This window comes from Lactuca saligna, chromosome 9, assembly GCF_052625555.1.
Source record: "Lactuca saligna cultivar CGN05327 chromosome 9, ASM5262555v1, whole genome shotgun sequence".
Taxonomy (NCBI): domain Eukaryota; kingdom Viridiplantae; phylum Streptophyta; class Magnoliopsida; order Asterales; family Asteraceae; genus Lactuca; species Lactuca saligna.
The window spans coordinates 92709585-92716542 of NC_136425.1; the positions used below are offsets into that span (position 1 = coordinate 92709585).

A 6958-nucleotide genomic window follows, 5' to 3' on the forward strand; every position below is an offset into this window, starting at 1 on the left:
ATTCAAGTTGATGATGTTCAAATTGTGTGAATGCTGCATTTTCTTAGCACTCACTTGGAACCCCATAATCTACTTGGATTCAATCAACAAGTTTTGGAGATCAACTAGCATTAGGAATGACAGCAACGAAGCAAAGACAATTGAAGCAACAGTCAAAGGACGTAAAATTGTGATCACCGAGCAATTCATCAGAGACACATTGAAGATCGATGACAAGGCTGCGTATCCTACCAACATTGATCTGCGAATTGTGGATGAGTATCTTGAAAAGATGGGATACGAAGGCGTTTTCCCACCTACCCTTAAGAAGATGCTACCTCCATACTGGAGGTTTTTGGACCATGTGTTTGTCAACTGTATATCAGGGCGTAAGGGTGGACCAGACGAGATCTCTTCAAGGAACACTCAAGCTATTATTGCATTGGCAGCAGGAGTCGACTTCAACTTCTCAAGATTTATCTTAGAAGAAATGATCACTAATCTCAAGAAGAAGGCGAAGGACCAATTTCTACTTTATCCTCGGTTCATCCAGATCTTTCTCAATTGCTAGTTTCCTGACCTTACCAAGATGGGAGAGATTCTTTACATGAAGGCTTTCAGACCAAACACAATTAGTATGATGAAGCAAAATTGAAAAGGGAAAATCATGTTCCAAGGGAAGTACCCTTTCGAGAAATTTGGAAAATTTGCTGAGCTGACTGAATCTTCTGAATCCCATGGGTCTCCTGAGCAAACTTCAACTAATCCTGCATCATCAGACCGTGCAAATTTAACTAATGATGTAATTGATGCTTCAGACCATGAAGAAGAAACTGTTGCTGCTCTAACCGCCAACGTGGCCGACGAGCACATTTTCACAAATGTAACAATTTGAAGTGACTTTGATGAAGGTTCCACAGAAGAATTCACCGAAACCGAGGAAGGAGAAGAGAGTGAAGGAGTTGATCTATCCGGCTATGACAAAGATGGCATTGATGATCAATTCACTGGTCTTGAGTACACTCTGTCAAATGAAGATCTCATTGACATCTTCAATGATATTGATGATGGTACCAATCCTACTCCGGAGATAAGGAAAATTTTTTACAATCAAGAAGTTGAGCCTCCTGTTCATGTTCAAACGGCTAATTCTTCAATTTACATGGAGACCTCTTCAGGGATTCCTCCCTTTGAAAGGTGATTTCTACATCTGAGCCTACTGAAAATGAAGCCCAGACATACCTGACCTCCCAGTCCTCAATGAAAAGATGAATAACTGATCCAAGGGTGGGAGTTATCTTTCCTGACCTCACTCAAACCACAGAGACTCCTCCAATCACATCTACTGCCCCTTCTTCATCCATGCCTATTCAGGAAGGTCCCAGCTCGATTCATGAAGCTGGTGGCTCTTCTGCTGGCTTAAGCTTGTCTCCTCCAAGGCCTTTTCATGATGTTGCCTTTGAAAGGCTTGTCGTGTATTTGGCCCATAATCTAAGTTCAACACACTCCTCATGCAGAAAAGGTATATCCTTTGAGGAGAATATATCTGGAGATGATGACACCTCTATGCCTGAATTAAGAAAGGAGATTAGTGTGCTAAACCAAAAAAATATTGAGCTTGATATCAAAATGGCAGATCTTCAAACTGAAACTGTCAAGCTCAAAACTCAAGTTACTGATCTTATTGAAGAAAATGCTCAGAAATCGAAGCAGATCACCGATCTTCAGATGCATTTTGGCCTGTTGACCGCCAGCTATTATGAATTGAAAAATAAGTTGGAAGAAGAATTTGGTGACAAATTCAAATCATCTGTCATTGAGTCCAGAAATTATCTTCCTAATCAAGATGCTCCCATTATTCCAACTCCTTCAAAATCTACCAGGGTTGTCGACCGCTTTGAAAAGGAACCAACGTAGGCTCCAAGTACTGTGGCGTTAAAACGTGCTAGGCTAGAAAAAGCTACTGAAAACGGGCAATTATTGTTTAAGAAGAACACAAATCAGAACGCTCACGTGAATCAACCAAAGATCACCGTTACTGACATTGTAGAAAATCGTTTCAGAGACATTTATGGTGATAGGTCCGGGATCGTTTCATGGGGATTCCATGACCCCTTGAAAATGTGGATCGTTAAAAGGAAGAGTGGAAATACTGAACTATATAAAGATGCTCATGATTTCAATTCCTGGACCAGGGTTGATCTTACAGAACTGTCTAAAGCCCCATTTTCAATTCCTGGATTAGGTTATTTCTAGAAGGTCAAGTGGCTAAGGGTTTTCCTTCAATGAAGATTGCAGAGTCTATTATCAAGATATACCCGGAAGTTATTGATCCCAAAACCAATCGGCCTCTTCGGTCAGTGATGTGGCCCGCTATTAATCAAGTTAAGCAGATTCCTATTCTTCAGAACCATCCAGATGGATCTCTGAAATCCATAGAATACTAGGTGTTTGATGAATCTACAGATTCTTCTGTCATCAAACTTCAGAATGGATGTATTTGTTTATATGACAAGAGGGATCTGTTGCAGTTTAGAAGGTGGGATATTCATCAGCTTTCTATTCATAAGATCAAGGTGGCTGAAGACTTGGAACGGTCAGATGTGCTGGTGGTCAATAAAGATTGAATCATGCTAGCCCCAAACCAAAGGGAGATTGAAGGATCAATTTATATGGTTTGGGCTAGGCATCAATGCATGAAAGGATTAGGGTCTTTGCTATTATGTTTTTGATTAGTCTTTTGTCTACATGAGTTTTTGGTCCAGGTAGGTTTTCGGTCAAACGTCTTTGATTGAAAACCTGTTTTCGGTCCTATTTGTTGTAGCCTTAAAAAGCTGTCAGGTTGTCATATGTAGTGTGTGTGGGCAAGTACATTTTCGGTCAGTTCCAAGTTGTATTCTACACTTATTTGATTGAATGTATGCAAGCTTGGTTCATTACACTACAAGAAAAAGACCCTTTTACGACGCGCAAACCACGACACTCATTGATTTATGTTACGCAAAAGAGAGGGACATTAAAAGAGTGTCATCTATTCAAAAAATTTAAGGATTTAGGTCACGTATTATTGCGTGCCCTTAAATTAGTGTCTAAACAAAAAAAACACGGAGGGCACATGTGCTTCATCTGAGGATGTCGCTTTATAAATTTTAATGGTACGCACATTCCATCCTTTAATAGCAGGGGGGAAATGAAATCCTAAAAAGCAGGGGGGAAATGAAATCCTAAAAAATTAAAAACCCCATGTTTCATCTATCTTTTAGGGTTTCCATGTAAACCATAGACCTCAGTTTTGTTCTCTAATCAATTTGTTGTTGTTCGGGAAGGAATAACGAACTCATCCTCTCCACCAGTCGACAACCTTCATTATATGCTTCTCCTTTTTTCTGTAAACCCTAGACCTCATTATGCGGTTGTAACTCTTCCTCCCTTTCGTATTTTTGGAGCTTGGTATCCATACAGTGGTCAACGATGTCGACTATCCTCTTTTATCCACCATTTTCTCCCTCTGAGACGTTAAAGACACGCCATCCCAAAATTGGAAGCACTAGGGCTTTTGTGCTCTGGATCTTACAGGAAACAAGTTTTCCTCATCCCCATCCTCACCCATCCAAATTCCTTCTTCTTCAAATGATTATATGTTCTTACCTCTCAACTATACCTGAATCAATATCTTTTTCTCTCTTATGTCTATTATCTCAATATCTCTCGTGCTTTCCTATTTACAGCCAGAGTTTAAGAGCGAAAAGAAAAAAAATATGTGTGCCTAGTCTTCCTCTTTCTTCCTTTGGTTCGATCACAACCCTTCTTCTCCCTTCTTCTTATTATTTTTTTCCGATTTGCTGGTGAGGGTGTGAGGTGGCGTTCGAAGGTTGTCAAGGGGTTATCAGGGGATGATGGCTGGAGATGATGGCTGGTGATTGTTCGTCTTCATTTGTATTCCCAGGTAAATTGTCATTATCCTAATTATAAAATTAAAGCTAAAGAGCAGTTTTAGTTTTTCAATTGTTCGATGTTGCGTGATTTGATATATATGTATATTGGGTTTTAGTTCATTCCCCTGAAATTTAGGGCTCTAGGTTCATAAATACAGAGCAAACAACACACACCCATTGATTCATGTTGCGTGATCATGTTATCATATGATGGGTAGAGATGACAAAGAAATCCATGGTGATTCCATGGAGAAGTCTCTCATCCTTTTTGCGAAAGCATTCTTGTATATCTTCATAGAAACATCATCAGAGATCAGATTGAGTTGTTAAACATTCTAAATCATTAATCATAATAGAGATTAGTGATGGAAGAGATGGAAATCGTGAAATTGTTTCACAAAAGAATCACTGGTTCCATATCGTGGAATGAATTCTTGGTAATTTTCGTTCTTATGAATATTGGTTAGCTGGAATTAGAATTCAATTTCATTCCATTTCCAGTGTTTGGTTACAAATGACTAAAGAACTAAATTCCGTTAGAATTTAATTCATTTCCATTTCCATAAACTCATGGATTTCAATTCCATTCTCCACTCTATTTTGCTTCATGGATGAAATTTTACCAATCTTCCCTCTTTTGTATAAATGAAGTACTTACATACCCATTGTTATGCATTTGCAGGAAATGTTGTTGTTGCTACTTCCTATTCTCAATTCATCTTCAATGAAAACTCTTTTTCGTTCATTTTCAAAGGACAAGTTTTCAGGTTCTGAGGGGGATGATACATTATGCCCCATATGTAAGGCCAATCCAACAATCACATATGTTGCTCTTCCTTGCCACCATAGGTACATAAATGATACACATAGTATTTTACAAAACTCTAATTTTGATGCTTGCCACATTGAATCTAAGGTAAGTAACAAAAATGGTCCATGTGGCTGTATGATTGTTGCACTGGCAGTCCAACTTTTTTTTCCCAACACTCTGATTTTGATGCTTGCCACATTTAACCTTATCATTTGTTATAAAGAAAAGGAATAGGATATTGAGCAGCTTGTAGGATTTGGTGGCATGCCATCATCACATTCAACAACTGTGACTGCTCTTGCTGCTACTGTTGGTTTTTTGGATGGTATTGGTGGTACTAAATTTGCAATTGCTATCATACTAGCCTTTATTGTATGATTTCTCTCTCTGTCTTTCTCTCTCTCTCTCTCTCTCTCTCTCTCTCTCTCTCTCTCTCTCTCTTTATTTTTGCTGTTTGTGAATTCGTTGTGCTGCATCTTGTAAATCAAACTAATAGTTTATGATGTTTGTGAATTCATAAACGATGAACATGACAACAACACTGAACTGTCAAGGCCTCAGGGGCAAAATAGTAAAAAAAAAATTGTATACATTGCTGTTTTGTACTGTACTACTCATAGAAATAATGCATATCTTATTTTTTTGGGTTAATAAATTATTCTATAAAATTCATGTAAAATATTTTTTGTATATGACTCGAACATAACCTAGATATTCTGAGCAACATATGTGAAAACCATGTAATATTTATTTATTTGTTTATTAATTTTCATACATTCTATATTAGGAAGTTGGTAAATTTGTTCTTTATTTAAATGGAAATGTTTACCAGGGTTACCAGGTATAAATTAATTTATAAATATAAATGTTTTTAATTTTTAATATAATATTAATTTATAAATGCTTCATGTTTTAATTAATTGTAGAAAGATTAGAAAAGGAAGTACATGATCTTCTACCAACCTTCATATCCAATGGAATTCGTGTTATTACTTCCCCTTATGGTGCAGATTCTGCATGGTATGGAGCAAAACTTCTCAGCAATGTAAGCATCCACAACCCTAATTTTTTTTAATACTTATTTTATGAATTAAAAAAAAGTGATAACACGAGGAGACTCATGGTGCATCACTGAGGAGACTCATGCTTGATTATGTTTTGGATAAATCAAGTCCATCAACTGGTACCCCACATGGGAAAAAGAAAAAGAAAGTAACAACATGTAATACTATATTAATCTTTATGATAAATTGTATTCATAATCTGTACATGTGTCGTTTTTTTAATACAAGTTGTTTTCTGCAGTGGGATAGTCACTCCAAGAAAGTATTACCTGATGTTACTGAACATAGAAGGCTTTTATTTGTAATATAGGAGGTCCAAAATCTTGCAAAGAAGGCCACAAAAACTGTGGTGTTGGTAATTGATGATGAAGGGACTAAGTATTTGATATAAAAACTTCTCAAGTTGCTTCTATTTCCATGCTAAGTTGGCTTTTATTTATCTTACTGTTTATTATCATTTTTTATATAAAACTTCATCATTTATATTATATATAATATATTATAGACTTTGCATCATAATTTGTTCAATGTTACTGGATATAATTCAAAATTCAATTTCCTCATGTTGTTGAAATGACAACAATTGGTTTTGGACAACCAAAGAATGCATTCACCGCTCTAATGAAGAATGTAAGTGTTTATTTTTCTTTTCTGTTTGGTGAAAATCATCAAATGACAATCTCATTATATATCTTAGGATCTTATCAGTTAATGAACTTGATCGTGGGTATGATCAAGCACATATTTACATTTCTACCTTTGCTTTTATCTTTTATCTTTTGTGTCATATAATTATATTTCCCCCCTTTTTTATCAAGTTAATTTGGTGGTTAATTATGATCTTCCTATAAGACATGATCATCAATCTCAACCTGACCATGAAGTGTACTTGCATTGAATCGGAAGAGCACGTTGATTATGGGAGATGTTAAGTAGTTATAGGGCTTTAGATGCTTTCCTTTTGGGTAGGAAATGTTTTTAAGACATGATCATCAATCTCTACCCCTGCTTTCCCTCTGGTGTTTATCTCCACATAAAAACCCTAAAATGTGGATGTGCTAAAACTGAAGAAATTAGAAGACACATACTGGATTTTGTGACAACCGTCAAATTCTGCAATTTTATCATTTTATGACCCCATTTGCGAAGTTGAGTATTTATTTCCAAAA

At 36.6% G+C, this 6958-nt stretch overlaps 1 long non-coding RNA gene across 2 annotated transcripts; it reads left to right on the top strand.

The window, feature by feature from the left end:
- The first annotated feature begins 3156 nt into the window (after positions 1-3156).
- Positions 3157-6308, top strand: LOC145014291 (uncharacterized). 2 transcript variants are annotated; one of them, XR_013665479.1, is made up of 5 exons: positions 3157-3925; positions 4597-4763; positions 4949-5097; positions 5652-5770; positions 6031-6308. It is a non-coding gene; the product is annotated as an uncharacterized LOC145014291 (long non-coding RNA). The 2 variants fall into 2 exon arrangements; XR_013665478.1 differs by having other exon boundaries at positions 4597-5097.
- Positions 6309-6958: the final 650 nt, after the last annotated feature.